A 23311-nucleotide genomic window follows, 5' to 3' on the forward strand; every position below is an offset into this window, starting at 1 on the left:
AAACTGGTCTCAATGAAGATATTTAAGCCTGTTGGTGTGATTTTTGTGGGTAGAAATGAATATTTGTTGTGGTATTATAAATAAATTGTTATGTTTCCCGTTCTAAACAGACTTTGAGCATTCTTCAGTTCTTTTATGCTTCTTAGAAACCCCCTGAACTTCTGCCCATTAGCAATAATAGTCAATGATAGTATACGTACACCACTTGGACAACAACAGTAACGTAAAAACCCACCAGAAACTACAACAAAAATTCTAACCACACAAATTCTAAAGAATTCTAAACTTCCCTCGAATGAAACAAGTTGGTTTCCAATTTATTATTGCAAGAAGTGTTAATAAATATTTATTGAAAAATTAAAAACGCGTTTATTCACCTGAAATTCGAACGGTTAAATAAATAAAGAAATAGTAGGAAAGAAAGAAAGAAGCCACGCCTAAGCGACAAGCAGAAAACCCCACTTGCTTAGACAATAACAAAGACAAGCGTAATGGAGTTTATTGACTATGCTGCGGTGTCGATTGCAAGAATAACAGTTCTAATGTAGTGTTACTTAAGTAGCTACATAATATTGGTGTTTGTATGTATATATCACTATATGTAAATTTGTATTTGTATGCGTATGTGTTGTTGTAAATTGTTGTTTAAGCCAACACAAAAATTCCAAGAAGCTTTCAGCAGCAGTTGCCATGGATTTGTTTACAATTTAAGCGAAAATGGAAATAGTTAGACACACACATACTCACACCTACATACTTACAGTGCTTCATGGAGACAAACAACAATAGATTTATGGCAAAAAATACTAATTGATTAGTGTAAATAGTAAAAAAATTACAAATTTTTATATAAAAACAAGTAAGGAAGGGCTAAGTTCGGGTGTAACCGAACATTTTATACTCTCGCAATTTATTTATTTAACTTTATTTATATTATATAATACACAATTTGACCCACATATTCGTCATATATATTGTATAAAGTCCATTGAAAGTTGGAAACCATAATATTAGGTTAGAAGCGTCGAGGTCCTCGTGTTCGATATATGGGGCCTTAAAAACCTATGGTCCGATTTCGGCGATTTTTAGAATGGGGCTGCCACACTATAAATATAGTATTTGTGCAAAGTTCTGCATCGATATCTTTACTAGTACTTACTTTATATATTGTAAAGTAAACGAATCAGATCGTCTTCAAAGTTCTGGTATATAGGAAGTAGGCGTGGTTGTGAAGCGTTTTGGCCTATTTTCACAAAATATCATTGGGATGTAAGTAAACTATTACAAACCAAGTTTCATTGAAATCGGTCGAGTGGATCCTGAGATATGGTTTTTGACCCATAAGTGGGCGACGCCTCGCCCATTTGCCATTTTGTAAAAAAATCTGAGTGCAGCTTTCATCTGCCATTTCTTATGTGAAATTTAGTGTTTCTGACGTTTTTCGTTAGTGAGTTACCCACTTTTAGTAATTTCCAACCTAACCTTTGTATGGGAGGTGGGCGTGGTTATTATCCGATTTCTTTAATTTTTGGACTGTATTAGGAAGTGGCTTAAAAAGTGACTGCAGAAAGTGTGGTTTATATAGCTCTATTGGTTTGCGAGATATGTACAAAAAACTTAGTAGGGGGCTTCCCCAAAAAAATTACATCCAAATATGCCCCTTCATAGTGCGATCCTTCATATCAAATTTTATTTCCATAGCTTTATTTATGGCTTAGTTATGGCACTTTATGTGTTTTCGGTTTTCGCCATTTTGTGGGCAGTGGTCCGATTTTGCTCATTTTCGAAAGCAACCTTCCTATGGTGCCAAGGAATAAGTGTGCCAAGTTTCATCAAGATATCTTAATTTTTACTCAAGTTACAGCTTGCACAGACGGACGGACGGACGGACAGACATAGATCCGGATTTGAACTCCACTCTTCAACCTGATCACTTTGGTATGTTTAACCCTATATCTAACTCGTTTAGTTTTGGGTGTTACAATCAACCGTTATGTGAACAAAACTATAATACTCTCTTTAGCAACATTTGTTGCGAGAGTATAAAAAGACAGATAAACAACAACTATAAATAACAAAAACAACAGGTATTGAACTACTGTTATTTTGCACAAGAATGTACCATTCCAATGGAATACTTTGACAATGTAAATGACATAAAATATGTCTAAGAGCCTCCATATAGGCATACAAATAGACATACAAACCACAACACACCTTACATACAACAATAAACATGCCATTGGCGCTGCCACATAGGCGCTTAGCCAGTTGATGACGCCTTGCCATCCCATTACAAGAAAAAATATTGTTGTTGTACACTAACAAAAGTACCATTTTGTTGTTGTTAGTGTTATTCGCTCTCACTCATTGCCATTTGTTTATCTCTTAACAGCATTTTATTGTTAACATTACACATTTGCATGATTGCTTTGCAGTAGCCATAATGTTTAATTATGCGCTTTCGGCTTGGGCTTTGGCTTTAATGGCGCACACGGATTTTATGAGTATGCGCAGTTGAATGATTGATGCAAATTGCGACGCGACATGGACAATTTCAGCCTAAAGCGTCACTAATTGAATGTGACTATAACATAAATGTGCAGATGGAGATATACTTACATACATACGTACCAATGTAAGGTGGATCATAGTGCGTAAGGTGGTGAGGTGTTTTTGGAATTCGAGACATATTGGAGAATAAGTGAGGAATACTCAGAGCTTTGTCTAAAGTTGTCTGAAAGTTGAAGAAAATATACATATATTTTTTGGAATTTTGTTTATCAGACTCAGAGTCAGCTTCGATTCTCTGGTCAATTGCTCTGTTTAAGAGATGAAACCTAGAACCTTTCTCATTCTAACGGTCGGTTATCTCTTTTCAGTCCTGTTCTCTCTACGAATTTTCTCATTGTAACGGCTGGTTCCCTTCTTCCAGTTTTAATCTCTCGCCAGCCTTCTGTTAAACCTACTAAATTAATTCCGCTTTGTTATAAGATTTATCAACTTAAGTTTCAAGCTTCCAGACTACTATAATGGTTTTTAAAAATAAGTGGCTGACATTAATGTGGCAGTAGATCCACTACTCAGAGGTAAAAAATACATTGCGAAATTGTTTGGAAGTAGACAAGGTAAAATCATAGAATGGCTTCATTACTGACTATTCCGATTTCACGAGATTATATATCTCGGTTCACATACTTTGGCAGATTTCAGATAGATTTAAGAGTCTTTGTCGATACATCTACTGAGATTTTTGACATTATCATAAAGGAGTTAACCTAGAAATGGTAATTTCAATTTGGGGAGTAACCTTAAATTCTAATCTGACCTAACCTTGTAAACAACTGACTAACGAACACTCTGTAAAAAGGAAAATGCCAAGGACACGTTCTTTCATAAAGTTCAGTGATTCGTGATTCTGAAATTAAAACTAAATACCAGATAGAGATTCTCAAACAAGCTCGTCCAACAATTCTCAAAATATCAAGAAAAATCTACAGCTACGTAGGTTATTTTATTTCCAAATTATTGATACTTATTCTAGGTTCAAATGTGTTTAGTCTCTATTTCAATAAATTCTATTTGGACCAAGTCACAATTACGTTTTGGAGCAAGGAGTTTTATGTAGAGAGTTTGTAGTTTCGTAATCGGCTTTCTCTCGGTTAAATTGAGAAAAAATATGATTTGAAAATTAAATAAAAAAGAGACGCAAAATTACCTCGATTACTAATGCAAGGGTTCCAGTTAGTTTCTAGTGCCTAGCCTTTGTCAAGTAAAATGATATTTAATTGTGTCTACAATTCTACCTAGCTATGAGTGTAAAACGGCTGTATAATGGTTCCTAAGGTACATACTTCGTATTCGTGATTAACAATGTTCCGGGTATTTAGGTTTTCTAGCGGTTTGTGAGCGCCAATCTGCTAGTTGTGAACTAAAATCGACGAGACTTTGTACGAGATCCGAGAGATCTCTGTTCGAATTATTCTAAACGTATTCAACGGGTGATTTTTTTGAGGTTAGGATTTTCATGCATTAGTATTTGACAGATCACGTGGGATTTCAGACATGGTGTCAAAGAGAAAGATGCTCAGTATGCTTTGACATTTCATCATGAATAGACTTACTAACGAGCAACGCTTGCAAATCATTGAATTTTATTACCAAAATCAGTGTTCGGTTCGAAATGTGTTTCGCGCTTTACGTCCGATTTATGGTCTACATAATCGACCAAGTGAGCAAACAATTAATGCGATTGTGACCAAGTTTCGCACTCAGTTTACTTTATTGGACATTAAACCAACCACACGAATGCGTACAGTGCGTACAGAAGAGAATATTGCGTCTGTTTCTGAGAGTGTGGCTGAAGACCGTGAAATGTCGATTCGTCGCCGTTCGCAGCAATTGGGTTTGTGTTATTCGACCACATGGAAGATTTTACGCAAAGATCTTGGTGTAAAACCGTATAAAATACAGCTCGTGCAAGAACTGAAGCCGAACGATCTGCCACAACGTCGAATTTTCAGTGAATGGGCCCTAGAAAAGTTGGCAGAAAATCCGCTTTTTTATCGACAAATTTTGTTCAGCGATGAGGCTCATTTCTGGTTGAATGGCTACATAAATAAGCAAAATTGCCGCATTTGGGGTGAAGAGCAACCAGAAGCCGTTCAAGAACTGCCCATGCATCACGAAAAATGCACTGTTTGGTGTGGTTTGTACGCTGGTGGAATCATTGGACCGTATTTTTTCAAAGATGCTGTTGGACGCAACGTTACGGTGAATGGCGATCGCTATCGTTCGATGCTAACAAACTTTTTGTTGCCAAAAATGGAAGAACTGAACTTGGTTGACATGTGGTTTCAACAAGATGGCGCTACATGCCACACAGCTCGCGATTCTATGGCCATTTTGAGGGAAAACTTCGGAGAACAATTCATCTCAAGAAATGGACCCGTAAGTTGGCCACCAAGATCATGCGATTTAACGCCTTTAGACTATTTTTTGTGGGGCTACGTCAAGTCTAAAGTCTACAGAAATAAGCCAGCAACTATTCCAGCTTTGGAAGACAACATTTCCGAAGAAATTCGGGCTATTCCGGCCGAAATGCTCGAAAAAGTTGCCCAAAATTGGACTTTCCGAATGGACCACCTAAGACGCAGCCGCGGTCAACATTTAAATGAAATTATCTTCAAAAAGTAAATGTCATGAACCAATCTAACGTTTCAAATAAAGAACCGATGAGATTTTGCAAATTTTATGCGTTTTTCTTTTAAATTTTAAAATTTATTCTTTCAGAAGCATGTATTCATTTTCATTGTTTCGACGAATCGAACAAAATTTTTTTTTAATTCTTTAACAATTTTTTATAAAAGTTTTTTTCAATGTAAATTTACAATATTTTGATTTATAATTGTATTTTTTAGTTATTTTTAACCCCTTTTTTGATAGTCATCGTTTAATAATAGCGAATATTTCACATATACCCTCCAATGCATTCATATGTGTACTTTTGACCTTCATCTTCTATAATTAAATGTGCATAAATCTAACCATATTTACATTAATATACATACTTAAGCCAACAACAATATATACAAAAACAACAGCAGAAAATTTTTGATTCTAATCTCTTTTCTAATTTCCGGTTGAAGCATCGCACAGTAGCAATAGCTGCCGGCGGCGTTAAACGCTTTGATGACAACAAAAGATACAACGCCAACAAAAAGAGAACGTTCTAAACGTCAAAGCGCAGAGCCAAACACACACACATACATACAAACTAATGATGTTTCTATGCGAAAGATGGAGAATGTCGAAATGTAATCGAACAATGCAATATACATACAGTAGTGAGTGGCAAGCAAATTTGCAATTTTTATGATGAGTTCTTGGGATTTTTCCAACACCCAACAAAAATTTGACGCAGCAATAAAGGTAAGTGCGAAGAAAAAAATTCATTTTAATTGTGAATAAATTAGTTTTTAAGTAAGTTGAGAATTAAGCTAGCTGGATGTTAGTTATTGTACTGCTATGTTAGAAGAGCGGGTAGAAGAAGGAAGACTGCAGCGGAAATGATGAATGTGCAATGCTTAGATACTTTGAGTAAATTTGTTGTTGTAAATATGGCTTGGAGAAATATTAAATTCTTTGCTATGTAATTTTCATAATCTTCATATTTTTTTTTTAATATTGAAAATATTTTACATTTCTATCCAGGTGGCAACACCGTAAATTAATTAATTGTATTTATATAATTTACAGGGTATCATTTTATTATTATTAATATTTGTTTATTTTCATTGACACCTACAAAAAAATTAAAAAGTGTGGCAACACTGTTCTCAGTTTTATTTAAAACTCAATCATTTAGAAGATTTGTAACCACAAGTTTTTGATAATTTTCAAATTACTTTTAATTTCACAAAAAAAAAAATTGTTAAACAGGTGGCAACGCCATAAAATATTTACTCACTCACTTAGCAACTTCCGAAATATAACTCTCTTCTTTTTCCCTTTACCACTTCTTCGATTAACTTGTATTTCATATATTTGCCACCGTTATACCACTTCGGGGAACCATCTCTTTAAATGCTAACCTCATTCTCCTGCATCCCTCGTCTCGAGTTACTGTTAGCGTTGCGCGAATTGCACACGCCTTTTTCCATTTTTCCACTTTCTGCGCATATTGTCGAGGCTAATGCCCTCTTTGAAAGCAATACCATCTGCATAATGTTCTAGCTTACTTTGGCCGAGCGCATAAAGCGCAAAGTCACTTTTGCTGTAGCAAACAAGCTATAAATGCATAAGAGCAGCGTGGCATTGGGAAAATAGACTGATACGAATGAAAATGCAGACGAAGAGGCAGCTAACAGCATGACACAACACAGCGTGGAATCCAAGCCAATCTGTTCAACATTGTCATGGCGCTGGTAGATGGTCTCTTTTCGTGTGAATTTCGAGAGATTTTCCCGGTGGGTACTCGAGTGGTTACTAATCGGAAATGTGGAATCGTTCGGTCTTCGTCTCTTATGGGATATTATTCGTCAAAATGATCTGTTCTGTGATATTTAGTGCTGTTGTACCCTGAGTCTCTAATCTTACGGATAGATGTCCTTTCCTGACGTTGCATATTGGGATCTAGTTTCAAGATAACGAGAAAGACATTTGTTTATACTGTCTTCTTTGATCATTTTTGGCAAAAAGACTGAATATTTCGTTGGAATCCTCACAGCTGTGTTTACGGAACGAAAGAACCCGAAGACTCACCAAACATTGGATCTATTTTTGACTTCGCTACTAGAAGTTCCAACAACACGGTCTTGGGTTCAAGTTAAAGAATATCTTATTACATTCTTATGGCTGTCAGGATCACTTTATCGCAATATGTAATTGTGCCGACGGTTCTGAGAGTTCCTACAAGTCTTTATCGTACGATTTATCTATATCTATTATATTTGAGGCCTGTTTTAAAGAAGTGGATCTGGATTTTTGACTGTCGCTCGAAAACTAAGAGTCGTGATTGCTCAAGGGTCGGCGATTTGGAACCTGATCTATGATTCTAAATTCAAAACAACGGACCGAGATTTTGATTCTAAATAAAATGAATCTTACATCCAACGATTTATTATCCACCGAAGAATTTGTAAGAAACTACTTCCTAATCTGGTTCTATACTATCCAATTCTGGAGCTATTTTCTTAGCTACATTGCTTTAGCAGCACCACCACTACCACTTGCCTCAAATGCCACTCACTCTCACTCGAGTGACCGCTGTTGCAATGCGCAGTTTTCATTTTTTTATTCTGCATTATGCCACTTACCTACCTTGCCGACATGGTCGCGGTCTCTTTTTCATGCAGCCAAGTGTTCTTCTTTACTTTTTTCCTGCCATCCACTCATTCTTCTTGTCTTGTCTTCTTTTTGTCTGTCGGCCTCCGGGCATATGTTTCACACAACGGTATCAGTTGTGGCCTATTTGTATAACAGCAACTTGTGAATTCTACATTTGGTTTGTCTTCGCTGCTGCTGTCACCTTCCTCGTCATTGGCGTCACTCATCTCCTTTACAATCTTCGTGCCCCATTGCAATTTTCAAGCTCGTTTCCGCGCGGCCACGGTGGTTGGCGGTTCAGCGGAGATGGTGGTGGTGAGATTGTTGCTGCTTGTTCTTATAGCAGTGCTGCTCTGCTGCTGACGTTGTCTGCATTCTTTTCGCGTCTTCGTTCTTCGCTTACATTTGACTTTCGCTTTTGCTGCAAATATTTAAGTTTTCAGTGCTCCGCAGTGCTGATTGTGCAACACCAACATCTGTCTGCTGCCACGTTGTGTAAGCGCAGAAGACGAAACGAGTACCCATCTTCTTTTCCTCTTTATATCCTCTCTCTCTTCTGAACTCTTGTGTTCTTTGTAAGCTCCGGTACCTTCCTCCATCCAACCGATTGTGCATTCCGACCTCCTGTTGTTTGCAGTTCTTGTTTTTACTGCTCATACTCCTCTCCCCTTGCTCTCTGTCGTTGTACTTCTTCGGTCGCGTCTGCAATTCTTCCACTGCTTCGTTGCTGTTAATGGGCTTCGAGTGGATATTCTTGTATTGCTTTAGCAAGCATCAGCAATTCTTCCACATTCTTTTGGTCGTTGTTGATATTGTTGTTGTTTTCTTCTTGCAATGCCCTGGTTAGTCATACTGATTGTAGTTCTCTGTCATTCTGCATGATTGCCGCCGTTATCGTTGTGTTGTTGTTTGCTTCGCCAACTCGCTGAGTGAGTGAGTGACTTGTCCGCTCGAGTTTAATTTGTTCTTTCTTGTTTATTGTTTCAATTCTTGCATGAAATTTGGTTCACTTTTAATTATTCAACGTCGGAAGACAAATAATTTTTTTGCAATTACACCTGGAAATGGTTCTTACTAAAGACTCTTCTTCGAAAGACTCTGTATCGTAGATTTGCTAGATGTATAGTTTCAAGTTGGTTCTAATCGAAAGAATCGGATCTAGGAATTTAGAGGTCTAAAGTGACAGTACCTAAGAAAGACAGTTCCTTCCGATAATTCAATTTTCTGAAAGTCTTTTGTCTTATTATTCGACAGACTGCCAAATAAGACAGGTCTTGAGTTAATACCGAGTATTTCTACATCAGGCTAGGATCTGCAACTTTTTATTTGACTTTCTGGTGAGGTCATCTGCCGAATGATGGTCTTACATTCAACTTTTTGAGCTCCGGTGCTCCATGGGTTCTTACAAATTCAAACGCGAAGTTTTCAAAGTCAAAGTCAAGAGTTCCGACCTCTGAGGAAGAAGGGATCTCGAATCAAGGACCCACCTATTTATTTGACTTTCTGGTGAGGTCATCTGCCGAATGATGGTCTTACATTCAACTTTTTGAGCTCCGGTGCTCCATGGGTTCTTACAAATTCAAACGCGAAGTTTTCAAGGTCAAAGTCAAGAGTTCCGACCTCTGAGGAAGAAGGGATCTCGAATCAAGGACCCACCTATTGCTGATATCGCGACCAACTTACTGAATTCAAGGACCAAAACTTGTATAACATAAAAAAGGCTCGAACTCATAGCCAATGCCCTAGTAGTACCGCCCCAAGATACATCATTTCCCACCGCGGCCGTCGACTCTCACAACTCCCGACTGAAAATTTATTTATAATTTCTGTCATTTCCTTTTACACCAGAAAAAACGGTGTCATTCTCAGCAACGATGAGCAGCTCATGGTTCTTTGCCCCTTGTTGTAACTGTCGTCTTGACTTCACTTTCACTACATCGCCGTCATCGGCAGACACTTGTGCCATTCCACGACGCTGCTGTCTTTTCCCGCACTGTGTTAATGACGCTAATTGCACTTTGGCGTTTTGTAATTAATTTAGATTTCTGCCCCTTCAACTCCGCTCAAAGTCGCTCTGCCGTTATTGACAACGCGCTCCAAGTCATCTCCAGTGCAACTGCAACTGCATTGCTGCGCGCTGTGGTAGTTCACTTAATTGGGCCAATTTGCGCATTTGCATATTCACCTTCCGTCGTCGTCGGTGCTGTAGAGACCCATGCCACTGCTTCCACCTCGTCTCTAGTCTTCTATCTGCGTTTGTTTTTTCTTAAACGTTGTTGTTGCAAGTTTTTCTTTATGAGTTTCCCTCTTTTGATATTAAACTGCAAACAGTTAACTAACTATGCTGCAATAAACTGTGCAAAATTCACAGTTGATTTCATTATGCCATTTCTGGTGTTTACTCGTTGTGGCGTGCCTTAGAGTTAGTGGGTCGGGGGGGCTCCGTCAGCTTTTTAAGTAGTTTATGCCCACTTTTATGGCTGTTTATGAGCTTGCGTTTAATTATAAAGTTATTTATATGCATATTTAGTTGGACTTTTTCAATTACCGACATCGTGATTTAGTTAACGCGCATGAAACTGGTGGATAGAACCAGCAGATAGACACGAGATTCTTGATAGAGAGTCACTTTGAAGTTGGATTCTATTTCTATATCAGACATCTCAGGCATCGACTAGACTTCTTCTGATAGCAGAAGGGAGATATTCGTACCGTTCCTTAATAATTTCGAACCCTTCCGATGCACAGCAACCCCTCTCAAAATTAGCAATCAAATTATTTATTTAATTTTATTAATATGACACACAATTTGACATAAAAGGTAAAAGGTCATCGAATGTTGGAAACCTTAATATTATGAGAGCTATATGGATGAAGTTATTACCCGATTTCACTCATTTTTGGCACGGAGACATATTGTTAGAATAATAATATCCCCTCTGAATTTCTTCAAAATATCTGAGACTTACCAATATTTTCGGTATAAAATTTATTAGAAGCGTATTCTCATATTCGATCTATAGGGTCTTGAAAACTTTTTTACCGATTTCGACGATTTTTAGAAGAGCGATGCCACTCTTCAAATGCAGTATTTTTGCAAAGTTCTGTTCCAATATCTTCACTAGTGCTTACTTTATATATTTTAAAGTATACGATTCAGATCGACTTCAAAGTTCTGGTATATGGGAAATAGGCGTGGTTGTGAACCGATTTGGACTATTTTCACAACATATCATTGGGAAGCTAGGAAGATATTATGAACTGAATTTCATTGAAATTGGTCGAGTAGTTTCGGAGTATGGATTTTGTCCCTTAAGTGGTCGGAGCCACACCCATTTTAAATTTTGTATCTCTACCATTAAATTTAAGGGTTCTGGTAAGATAAACAGCTCACTTTACTCAATAAAGCACTTTTAGTAGTTTTCAACATAACCTTTTTATGGGAGGTAGGCGTGGTTATAATCCTGTTTCCTCCATTTTCGGACTGTATAAGGAAGTGCAAGCCTTTGCAACTTTGTTGCGGGAGTACAAAAAAATGGAAAATTTATTTCCAAATCCAATGGCAGTTGTTGACAAGTCCCGCTTCGAGTAAAACTCCCGTCTGTAGCTTTTACCATATGTAGGTATGTACATATGCTCGTCTTCATGTACTTTATCGTTTTATTGCTTTTTACTTACGGCTCGCATGTCAGCCTACGTCTTACGGACTTAAGTGTCTGGCTGATGGTGAAAATTAGCTTCATTTAACTGACATTAAATTTTCAGCATGCAAGGAAAGCGACGCGGAGTAAAATTAGAAAAAAACGTGCAATAACAACAATAAAGTACAACAACAATGAAAACAATTGCAGCAATAATGTGCAAGGAAACGACAAAAAGAACAAATAGCAACAAGTAATGCTGACAGATAGAGAGATGTATGTATGTAGGTGAGGCAATAGTACAAAAACATGCAAGCGTGTGTATAGAGACAACAACAATATGTAAGTAAATATTACACAAACATTAAAGAGGCTAAACACGCATTTACAACTTGATTGCTGTCTTTTGCTGTTTGTTTTGTTGTTGTTGTTGTACATACATATTGTTATTGCTATTGTCATGGCAGCACGCGCTTTCACGCTCATTGCCACAAGCATTTCTATTTATTATCATGGATACATACAAACGTCTGAAAAGGCTTACAGGTGTGCAAATATAATACATAAGCTCCCATCTTCTTCCTCTTAATATGTGTGTACGTGTGTTCAATTACATTAGAAACGCTGCTCCGCGCCAATTGCTGCTCACTTGTAAGCACTCGCGACAACATGAAAGCGCCCTCTGGCGCCTTTTAGTAACAACATTCAGCAATTGCTACAGCTCGAGCTCCCGTACTTCACGCGCAAAAAAAAAAAACAATTACATTACAATAACAAAGCATACACCGTAATTGAGCTGATGCAATGTGAAATAAGTAGAAGCCGCTGAGAAGCGTGGCGAAAGTACGCTAAGCTGTCTACCTCTCAGATCTTCCAGTGAAATGTGAAGCTTCAGAGGCTGGTACATAAATTGAATGTGCTCCTAGTAGATTTTTATCGTGCTTGACGCGACAAAATCTTATTTTGTAGGCGTAACGCGCTTAGAGCGTGCGCCGCAGACAGGTAAGTGGTGGGCTAAAAGCACTGCTGTGGAAGATGGAAACAAGTGCTACTTGCTCAAGGCTACACATCAAATAAGATGAGTAGAACTCTAATATTTTAATGCGTTTACCGCGTGTGTGATTCATATTACTCGCAGGACAGTAGCGTAAGTACTAGTTTGAGGGGAGCTTTGCTTTTGGGCAAACAAAAGACAGAGGCATGAATTGATGATTTTCGATATCGTTATCCTCTTTTTTCCTTAAATATTCGCTTCAGAAATTTTCAATTTCCATTTGAAAATATTTGGAAAAATCCAATTCCAAAGCTTAAAACATCCCCAGGTGATGTGTCCCTACCGGAGTTATGCTGAAATGGAAGGTTTTAGGGTTTCCAGTTAGTTCTGATCAAAAGGATCGAATGTAGGAATTAAGAGCTTCGTCGCATTGCTAATATCTACGGAATATCTCCTTTCGATGATTAAATTGTCTGCTTGTCTTTTAACTTATTAGTCGTCAGACTGCAAAATGTGACGGTGCTTGAGTTAATACCTAGTCTTTTATTTCTCACTCGGATCTGCAAAATTTAATTCAAAATCACAGAAAACACAGAGACGAACTACGGAACGCCTATCTGACACTCAACTTATTGGGCACTGGCACTCCGTGAGTTCTTACTAGAATCCATCTTCTTTAACACCCCTTCACTATGCCACTGCCTAAGTAAACGACGTTGCAAAAGTAACACCTTACGCCTGAAGTCGTTTACATGCTTGGTAGGCTGCTAAAATTATTTTAAATTGTGATTGATGGTGTTTTAACATATTTCATATAAAGCGAGCATGCACGCAGCACATTATCCTTGCCACATTGCTGGAGCGTGCGTGCATACTGTGGTGTATGAGTAACCATGTTAACACTCAAATTCTTTGCTGTTTACCCAGTAAGTTTTGAGGTTAGAAAAGTAGGTGTTTCAAGAGAAAAATTCCTATTTTCAAATTATGCTAATTGACAGTGTAGAGATAAGTCATACTTAATTATACTAAGAAGACTTTATTCAGTGATAAATGTTTTTGGTTCTATGAACCGAAGGCCTTTGGATTATTTGCATTCGGATAGCGAATACTGCAATCAGTCAGGAATTGGATTTAATGCTAGATAACTTTGAATTAGATTAATTAGAAAATAGAAGCAAAATTTATTCGAACCAGTTTTTTTATAACTTGCAAACCAATAAAGCTATAAAAACCAAACTTTCTGCAGTCGTTTCTTTTAGCCATTTCCTTATAACTACAGTCCAAAAATGAAAGAAATCGGATAATAACCAAGCCCACCTCCCATACAAAGGTTAGGTTGAAAATTACTAAAAGTGGGTTAACTCACTAACGAAAAACGTCAGATACAATAAATTTTACAGAAGAAATAGCAGAAGGAAGCTTCATTCAGATTTTTTTACAAAATGAAAAATGGGCGTGGCATCGCCAATTTATGGGTCAAAAACCATATCTCAGGTACTACTCAACATATTTCAATGAAAATTGGTATATAATATTTTCTTGACACCCTGACAACACGGTTAAAAAATGAGCGAAATCGGTTCACAACCACGACTACTTTCCTTATTACTAAACTTTGAATTCCATCTGAATCCTTCACTTTATAATATATACATTAGGAACCAATGAAGATAGCGAAATAAAACTTTACACAAATATTGTATATGATCTGTGGCATCACTTGTGAACAAATTTTCGAAAATAACTAACTATAACTTTTCAAGGCCCCAGATATCGAACATGTTGAACTTTCTTAACAAAATTTCTTCAATAAATTGCGAGAGTATAAAATGTTCGGTTACACCCGAACTTAGCCTTTCCTTACTTGTTTTTTTTATTAATATCTTTTTCCCACTCCATATATCACTTTCTCTCTTTCTCAACATATATCTTACTTTATCTCTTTCTCTTTCTCACATCTCTTTGTCTCGACATCCCTATTTCTATTTTTCTGTCTCTTTCTCTCTATTTACACATCTGCAAGTGTTCTTATATCTGTCAGCATATCTCTAACTGTCCTTCTATCTCTCGTCTCAAAATATCTTTTTCTTCCTCTAACGTTTCCTAACCTGACACACTTACAAAATTTAGGTATTTATTGTAATTAGTTCCATTAATATTTCTTATAATAATCGCTTACATAGGTAATCCTCAGTGCTCACTGGGTAGTTTATTTTGACATATGAGCAAACTGTGTATACTCTATTACCAAAAAATGCTTTTTAAGACTCACATAAACAGCTGTGACCCAAAGCTGATGTTTTTCTACATTTTAGGATGCAGATGTGTGCCGACAGCAATTTCAATCGATAATCTTAGAAAAGTGATAGATATGTCTTTATGCTTTAGGAAACGTTATAAATTGATTATGCTGACAGAAGAGACAGGAATTATATGTAGAAATACCATAGAAGAGAATTCATTACTTCGATTATAATGTGATCAATACAAGCTGGATTTGAGATCATTATTAATTAACCCTTGAATGCATGGCGTACCATATATAGTACGTGCGATTTAAGGCAATTAAGGCTTCGTAATTCGATCAAATTAATCTGTATCGCAGTTTGGATTACTCACTCATAAATGTTAACGGTTATTTAAAAATTACCGCAGCTTGCAGAAGTTTATACGCAATCGACAATGATCCAACGAAGTGTTCGAAAATCTATATTTTTGTGCTGAACTCATGCATTTAAGGGTTAAGTGAGATTCTAGTCAGGAATCAGAACATTTGCTTCAATATATTTGAACTTAGAGTGAATAAAATGGGAGAGAATTTTGGATACTATAAGGATTGAAGATCGAAATTGGTTTCCGGACTCAAGTGGTACAAGGCCAATCTCGGGAAATTGTTGATTGTATATCTACCTCTAAAGTAATTCATTCTATAGCAGAAATTAACTATAGTTCAACCAACTATTTCAGATTTGGATATAGATCACTTTACAGTCTGATTATTTATTAGGCATCAGAAGCATTTTTTAATAAAAATAGTTTGCTCATAGTCAACTCACTTCCGCTGTGATTCATGTACTTCAATTACATATTCTATATTGAAAAAAAAAGACTTCATATTTTACCGACGTTATCTTTTCTTTTTTGAAATCGTTTTTTATCAAATTCTTTTGCAATTGACTGCACTAAAGCCCGCACACTTGAAACAATGTTACATTCTTTCTTTGGATTGCTTTCAATAAAATTCCGCAAAACTTAATTGTTTGTTTAACAAATTATCAACTTCTTTCAAAACACTTCAGATACGCTTTTCAACAAGCCAATAGATACTCGGCGCTAAATTAAAAAGTTATTATTATCATTATTATTGGCTTTCGAGTCTTTATAATTGTTGACGGTGTTGTGTTATTGTCGTTGTGGAAGGCGCCTATTCGGCATCCACCTTAAATTGCATAAGTCTCTTACCATAATTTTTCCACTTCTTGAAGCGCTACATGCACTTGAGAAATGCTGAGCGCATTTAATGCAAGATATCTTGCATAAGACCTGCACTCATATACTCGGTACTCATCATACTCGCATTCGTACTTGTTGTGTGTCTGCATATTTGTCTGCGTGAGTGCTTACCTTTAAATTAACTGTATTTTTGATATGTTATCTGCATTATTTGACAAACAATTATAAACCTGATTACATGACGCTTAACTGTTTTTTGCATGCTCTACATGCGTTTGTGTGTGTGTGCAGAGCTCACTTTAACCTTCAATTGCTGCTAATTGTCACTTGTCTGGTCTTGGTTGGTACGTTTGTGCTTATCTGCGATTTGATAGCTAGTTAAGTAATATTAAAATATATAATAAAATAAAATAATTTGAACTGTGATTTAAAAGAAAAATATATCAGATGAAATAAAATATAGAAGAATAGAAATTTGTGGCAACCTCCTCCATAATAACTATGTACGTCAGAGATATTTCTGAAATATCCGTATTGTAATTTTTTTCCAATTTTATTGATTTTTTAATTTTTTAAATTTTAAAATTTTTTTAAAGGTGGCAACCCTTTTAATTTTTTTTTTTTAATTTTAGCCTTTTAAACCTTTATATTGCATACTTAATATTCAATTTAATATTTTTTTTTTAATTCTAATTATTAAACTGGTGGCAACCATCTCTAGAATATTATTTTTAACCGTAGGCTTTCTTAAACTTCTTCATTCATATTATACTGTTTTTTCATATAATTTTTTATCAGCTGGCAACTCTTCTTACATAGTATTTTCAGCTCTCAATTTTCTTAATTTGTAAAAACTATTTTTAAATCAATTAATTTTTCCAAAATCTTCCAACATTCTAACTTCTTTGTTCTTAACCAACCTAGTATAACACTGAAGACTCCAAAAACGTATGTAAATGAGTTTAAGAATTGCTTTGATGGTGTTTTGATAACACTGTCCAACAGCATTTTTGGAACAGAATAGCGACCCCATAATTCTGAAAGGTTATGTCGAGTAGATCATATTTGTGGAACAAACTTATGGTCCAGCACGTCTGAGTTTTTTTTTACAGTGGGTCAAAGTTTTCATTTTTTGGTCGAAGGGAGCATTATACTATATGAAAAAATTATGGTAAGTTAATGTCTGAGAGAATTCTTATGACCAGAGTTGTACTGTGGAATTGTATGAGGATTATTTTTGTGGAAGATCTTAACCCTCTAACTGGTTTCTTTATGGGTCAATTTGACCCTTTTTTCGAGAAAATCAAAAAATATCCTTTAAAAAAGGACATTTAAGGATTAAAATATTCTACGAAAATGTTTGGAGGAAAATTTCAGTGGGGGTCACCAAAGGCACCATTGTTGTAAATAAAGCTCTTTACGATTAATTGGCAAAATTACACGCCTACATATACAAAGTAGGTGAAAACGTCGTCAAGTTCGGCCGGGCCAAACACTGAGTTCTCGCTTCTAGTCAGCTGTGACTTACAAATCGGGTGTGATAAAATTAAGCATAATTGGCTTACTAAGCAGTACATATCGGGTGTGATTTTTACTAAAATTAAAATAAAAAAGAACAATTAAAGCTTAAATAAGCATGGCGGATTCTGTTTGCAAATTAAGAGATGTTTTATTTGTGGACATTTTACGCACCTTCAAAGCAGAAGAAAGATATTCCTTACAATTCCCATATTTTCTTTTCTTTGGAATACGATTTTTATGTGAAGCTTGGATACCAAAAACTGTATGTACTACTTGCGAAAGTGGTCTTTTGACCTGGTAAAAAGGCGGTACTAAGTTTTACTGCACAATGGAAATCAGCATCCATCAATACCGGTTGCGTATTCCACAAACATACGCAAATATTTCAAATCTCTTAAATAAAATTGAATACTATAAATATAAATGTGAAGTATGCGCAGACTTCAAAATGATTGCAATATTGACTGGAATGCAAACAGGATACACAAAATATATGTGCTTTCTTTGTAAATGGGATTCACGTGCTACCAGCAGCCATTATCATATTAAATATTTCGAAGAACGTAAAGAAAATATTATTGGTGACTTAAATGTAATCCATGATTCGTTTGTCCCAAAAGATAAGGTCATACTTCCACCGCTGCATATTAAGTTGGGCGTGGTGAAAAATTGTATTAAAAGCTTAAATACACAAGGATATGCTTTCAAACGTATTCAAACAATTTTCCCCAGATTATCTGCAGCAAAATTAAAAGAAGGTAAAATACGGTTTTAAGAAATAATTTATTTCATTTAATGTAAACTACCTTTTCTAGGAATGCTCGTTGGACCCGATATAAGAAAATTATTACAAGATGAAGAATTTTATGGTCATCTGTCGGATATGCAAAAGACAGCATTTGACTATATGCAGCTGGTTATATCAGAATTCCTTGGAAACTCAAAAGCACAAAACTATGCAGAAAATATTAAAAGCATGCTAATCGGTTTTAACAATATTGACGTTAAGATGTCACTAAAGCTGCATTTTCTGCACTCTCATCTAAATTTTTTTAAAGAAAACCTTGGAGCGGTTTCAGATGAACACGGTGAAAGGTTTCATCAGAATATAAAGGTATTGGAAGAAAGATTCAAAGGGAAATCCCAAACTGTAATGCTTGCTGAATACGTATGGGGCTTGTACAGAAACCTTGACACATCGAAACATTCACGTCAAGCTAAATACAGGAAAGCATATTAAGTTTAGTCTTTAAACCATTGTCCTACTACTGCTGAAGCAAAAAAAAAAATGTACGTACTATAATAAACCACTATTAAAACAAAATTGTAATTTTTTTATCAATCGTAAAGAGCTTTATTTACAACAATGGTGTCTTTGGTGAACCCCACTGAAATTTTCCGCCAAACATTTTTGTAGAATATTTTAATCCTTAAATGTCCTTTTTTAAAGGATATTTTTTGATTTTCTCGAAAAAAGGGTCAAATTGACCCATAAAGAAACCAGTTAGAGGGTTAAGATCTTCCACAAAAATAATCCTCATACAATTCCACAATACAACTCTGGTCATAAGAATTCTCTCAGACATTAACTTACAACATTTTTTTCATATAGTATAATGCTCCCTTCGACCAAAAAATGAAAACTTTGACCCACTGTAAAAAAAAAAACTCAGACGTGCTGGACCATAAGTTTGTTCTACAAAAATGATCTACTCAACACACCCTTTCAGAATTTTGGGGTCGCTATTCTGTTCCATTCAAAAAGTCTTCATTTGTTGGACAGTGTAATGAATACGCTTCTATTTGTCGGTGAATCCCCAGAAGTGGATACCCTCCACAGTTACTAAATTTGGTGTTTGGTGCCTTGAAATGATAGCCTGCTTAAGTTCCGTAGCCGGTTATGTTACCTATGATTCAAATCTCCTTATTTCTAGCCAAGCTTGTAGTTTTTATAATTAGCAGGGACAAGTCATATTATATAACCTGACAGTACCGAAGCAAAATAAGTTAAGTTAAGTGTGTTGGAATAAATTGCGGTAAACTGTGGTACAAAGTATGGCTGACTCATCGGGAAGTTTGTTTCAAACCGCCAAAGACCCAATACAATAGTTCTAAACCCTGACTAGTATCATAATAGAATTTCTAAACTTTTCAATGTGTATTTTTGTGGCAATCTATTGCTAAAGTATGCTGTGACACTGCTTTTCTCGAAACGTTTTAAATCTCCACACTAATATCGTCGTACCAATCAGCCAAGCAATTTCTAATTACGTCACCTTTAGAAAAAATGTCTATATGTTTCGTCTCCTCAATGAAAGTTATTGACAGCAAATTGTACTTTGATTCCATATTTAGAATTAAAAAAAAAAACATCTAAAAGCATGGTCACATTCTAACAAGGGGTTGGTATTTTCAAAATCACTCTTCAGAACAATCAGATGTCAATACATAACGACCTTTTTTAACATTTTATATCAGTTGTTCATCTTAAGCTCAACTCACACCGGATTAGTCAAAAACGTCTTTGTCTAATAAGACACAAAAACGTATTGTCTCATCTTGTTCGGTGCTGGGTTGTCACAAATGAAGCTATGAGATGTAGTCAAGAAAAGACGTCTTGACTAATCCGATGTGGTTTGAGCCATAGAAAGTAAGCAAGTATTACATCTCTGGAGAGATACAAACAATCTGCGAAACGACTTGGTTGAAGGTTAGAGTTGAGCCTTAGAAAGTAAGCAAATACCATATCTCTGGAGAGTATGATAGAACAAACAATCTGCGAGAAGACATGGTTGAAGGTTAGGGTCTCTAACTTGGAATATCGATCACTGAAGTGGGTGAAGTACGGAATGTGGATAAAAAAATGTGTAAAAATTACAGATATTATGCGCATTAGAGTTTTTTTTTTGTTACTTAATAACCGTTTTTTAACAAAAAATTTTAGGTTATGTTACTGATCGTCTGGATATAAAATTTTCATATAAGTATTTGAATTAATTATCGCTTATACATATACGAGTTTACGACACATTTTAAACTTCTGGTAATAAAAAATAAATATTATTGACTTCTGTACGCCCTTTAATAAGTCTATTAATATTCAATTTCGACCGCAAAAGCCTAATAGAATTAACATCAAACGCTCAAATCCAATTTGTACGCCCTAATTATAGAGTCAAAATTTATAAGCCAAGAAATAGAGAAACTCAAAAACAACAAAAAATTTAAAGAAACGGAAGACTGGAAGTAAACAACAACAACAAAAACGGAAGAATTATGTAAAAAACCTGCGCATACCTAAAACAGCTGCTGCCAAGCGCAAATCTGTGTATTCTTCAATTTGTTGCTGTTGTTTTCTTCTCTCCAAGCTGCACGTAAACTCATTTGCCTTGCTGACCTTCGCACTGAAATTCTGCTTGTGCACTTGTTAACTTTTTTTGCCTTTTTTTTGCGTGTCTTTTTCTTCTCTTTTTTCTTCACAATCAAGCAGTTATCAAAAGCAGAAAGAAAAGAACTAAATCATTTTCAATGTCCACTCTACTTTTGGACACGAAATTATAGTCATCAGTTGACTGCATATTAATCTTCTTCGGTGAGTCGACGTTTGCTGCGGTAGCAACAGACACTCTTCCGCCTCCTCACTACCTCTGCCTCTCTGATAGTTGTTTGTATGCAAGCATTGAACCAGCTTTAATCATTGTCCCCCAATGCGCTTGCCGTGAACCATTCTTCAAAAATTATATTTCTTTTTTGACCTTCGACTTGCTTTTGAGAACAGGTCCGCTCACATCCTTTTTTTCTTTTTTCCTTCCAACCACTTGGTGCACCAAAAAGTGTATACGGAGTCACGCCAAAAAGCGCTTTGTCTTCCGCGCTCGGCAATTACAGGTTCAATTCACTTTTTTTTCTTGACTATTATTCCATTACTTATAAATTGAAGTAATTTTTAAAAACCGAAAAATCGGCAACGCTTCACTTCGCGCATTCAACTGCTTAGCATTCATACGCATCGCAGAAGCATATGTCTTTAGTTGCGCATATAATTCCACTCACCTGTTGTGACTCCCGATCAAGGTCAAACGCGTCAGCGTCATCGCTGCTATCGATTCTCAGCGCTATTGAAGTGTGGCGTGAAGCTGGAAAATTTCCTCATTGTCATTATCTGGCCATGCAAAATGCATGCATATATCTACCAACTATATTTATATTTACATATCTCCGGTTTATTTTTTTCGCGCCTTTTCAATTTATTTTTAACGCTCGTTAAGTGGGAAGTATTAAGTGCTCACGCTTATTTGCAAATCTTCGCCAGTTTTGCTTGAAAACAAAAGGGTGACGAACAAGTTTTCAGTTTTTCTCTCTTTAAAAATGCTTAATTTTTATTTGTTTCGAATTAGAGCGCTTGATTTGTATGCTCAGAATTGGTTTAATGTGTTAATGGTCCGAGTAAAGCTACTAGTGGCACCAAAGTTTCCGTGTTGGAAGGTTTCGTTTTCTTTATTTCTTCTAAACATATCTTGTATTAAAAGAGATACATTCTTATAACATGTTACTCAGAGTTATAAAAATACATATCAGACTTACTGGGGCCAGAAGGGAAGTCTATTAGTATGATATCTTAGAATTAAATTAATATATTCAGCGGTAAAAATCGATAATATAACTATTTTTATTTGCCCAAAGGTATGTAATAGGTTTCTTAATTCTAAGAACCTGTTATCCAGAATCATTAAAATATCGATCTCTTAGTAGAGCCCTTAGATAACTTGATTGATCTTAACCTATTGTCTCTTTGTTTATCATACTAATCCGAAGTGTTCCAGCATTCCAATGGATGAGATTGTAAAACAGAACCGTTTAAAGAACAATCCAAACGTATATTTGGATAAAAGTTCCCTGGCCTATTTTGGATTCATATATAAAAGATTTGTACAGATCTACAAAATGACTTCCGAGTAAAACTTAATATTTGTGTATTGTCGACGAGGTCTTAACGTTTTAAACAACCATCATCTTTCATACCCATTACATCTTCTTCAGAATATAGTTTCTATGCCTAACATTGAATTACTTGGTTTTTATTAAGAAAAAGGCGGGGCTAAGAATTAAATTTGTTTGTGTCCCAGGGTATACTTCTCATTTACTAGATTCTTAAGTGATGTCATATAACCCTTAATATTAAATTCCGATTCAACCGATTAATTAATTTTCTTTTTATCTTATCGAAATCTCGAGATCAGTAAATCCTTATTAAAATGGAAAAATATGGCAGCCATTTTATCGGGTTACTTTATTTACTTTTGTTAATTCTCCTCCGATTGTATGTATGTGATTGGCGTTGAACCGTTTAGCCGGTTATAGCCGAATCGATGAAAGCGCGCCACTCCTCTCTTTCCTTCGCAGTTCGACGCCAGTTGGAGATTACAAGTGTAACCAGGTCGCTCTCCACCTGGTCCCTCTAACGGAGTGGAGGCCTTTCCCTTCCTCGGCTACTGCGTCGAACACTTTCAGAGCTGGAGTGTTTTCGTCCATTCGGACAACATGACCTAACCAGCGTAGCTGATGTCTTTTTATTCGCTGAACTATGTCAATGTCGTCTCCTCCGATTGGTTGGTTGAAAAAGTGGGCAGAAATAGCCTGATTGTAATAGGCCATTACCATTAGGGCCCTTGTGTTCCAATACTTCTTTATCACAGCATATTTCTACTGGAATCTCAAACTTTTTGTGTTTATTATCTTCTAAGCTTTACGGAAGCTTACTTAGACAAAAAATGTGTTGAGTAATAATACTTCAAGAAGCCCCCTAAACACGAGTTTATTGTTAATTTTGGTGTGTATCACTAAAAATTGGAAACCCCGATTCGATTCGATTTCA

General features: G+C 36.0%; 1 protein-coding gene across 2 annotated transcripts in view; it reads left to right on the forward strand.

The window, feature by feature from the left end:
• Positions 1 to 23311, forward strand: part of LOC105210805 (dnaJ homolog subfamily A member 4) — a 157372-nt gene that overhangs the window by 108429 nt on the left and 25632 nt on the right. For both annotated transcript variants that reach the window (XR_008470188.1, XR_008470189.1), the window contains one exon: positions 5649 to 5931. The gene's annotated coding sequence lies outside the window, so the exon portion shown is untranslated. The remainder of the gene's footprint in view (positions 1 to 5648; positions 5932 to 23311) is intronic.

Source organism: Zeugodacus cucurbitae, chromosome 3, assembly GCF_028554725.1.
Source record: "Zeugodacus cucurbitae isolate PBARC_wt_2022May chromosome 3, idZeuCucr1.2, whole genome shotgun sequence".
Taxonomy (NCBI): domain Eukaryota; kingdom Metazoa; phylum Arthropoda; class Insecta; order Diptera; family Tephritidae; genus Zeugodacus; species Zeugodacus cucurbitae.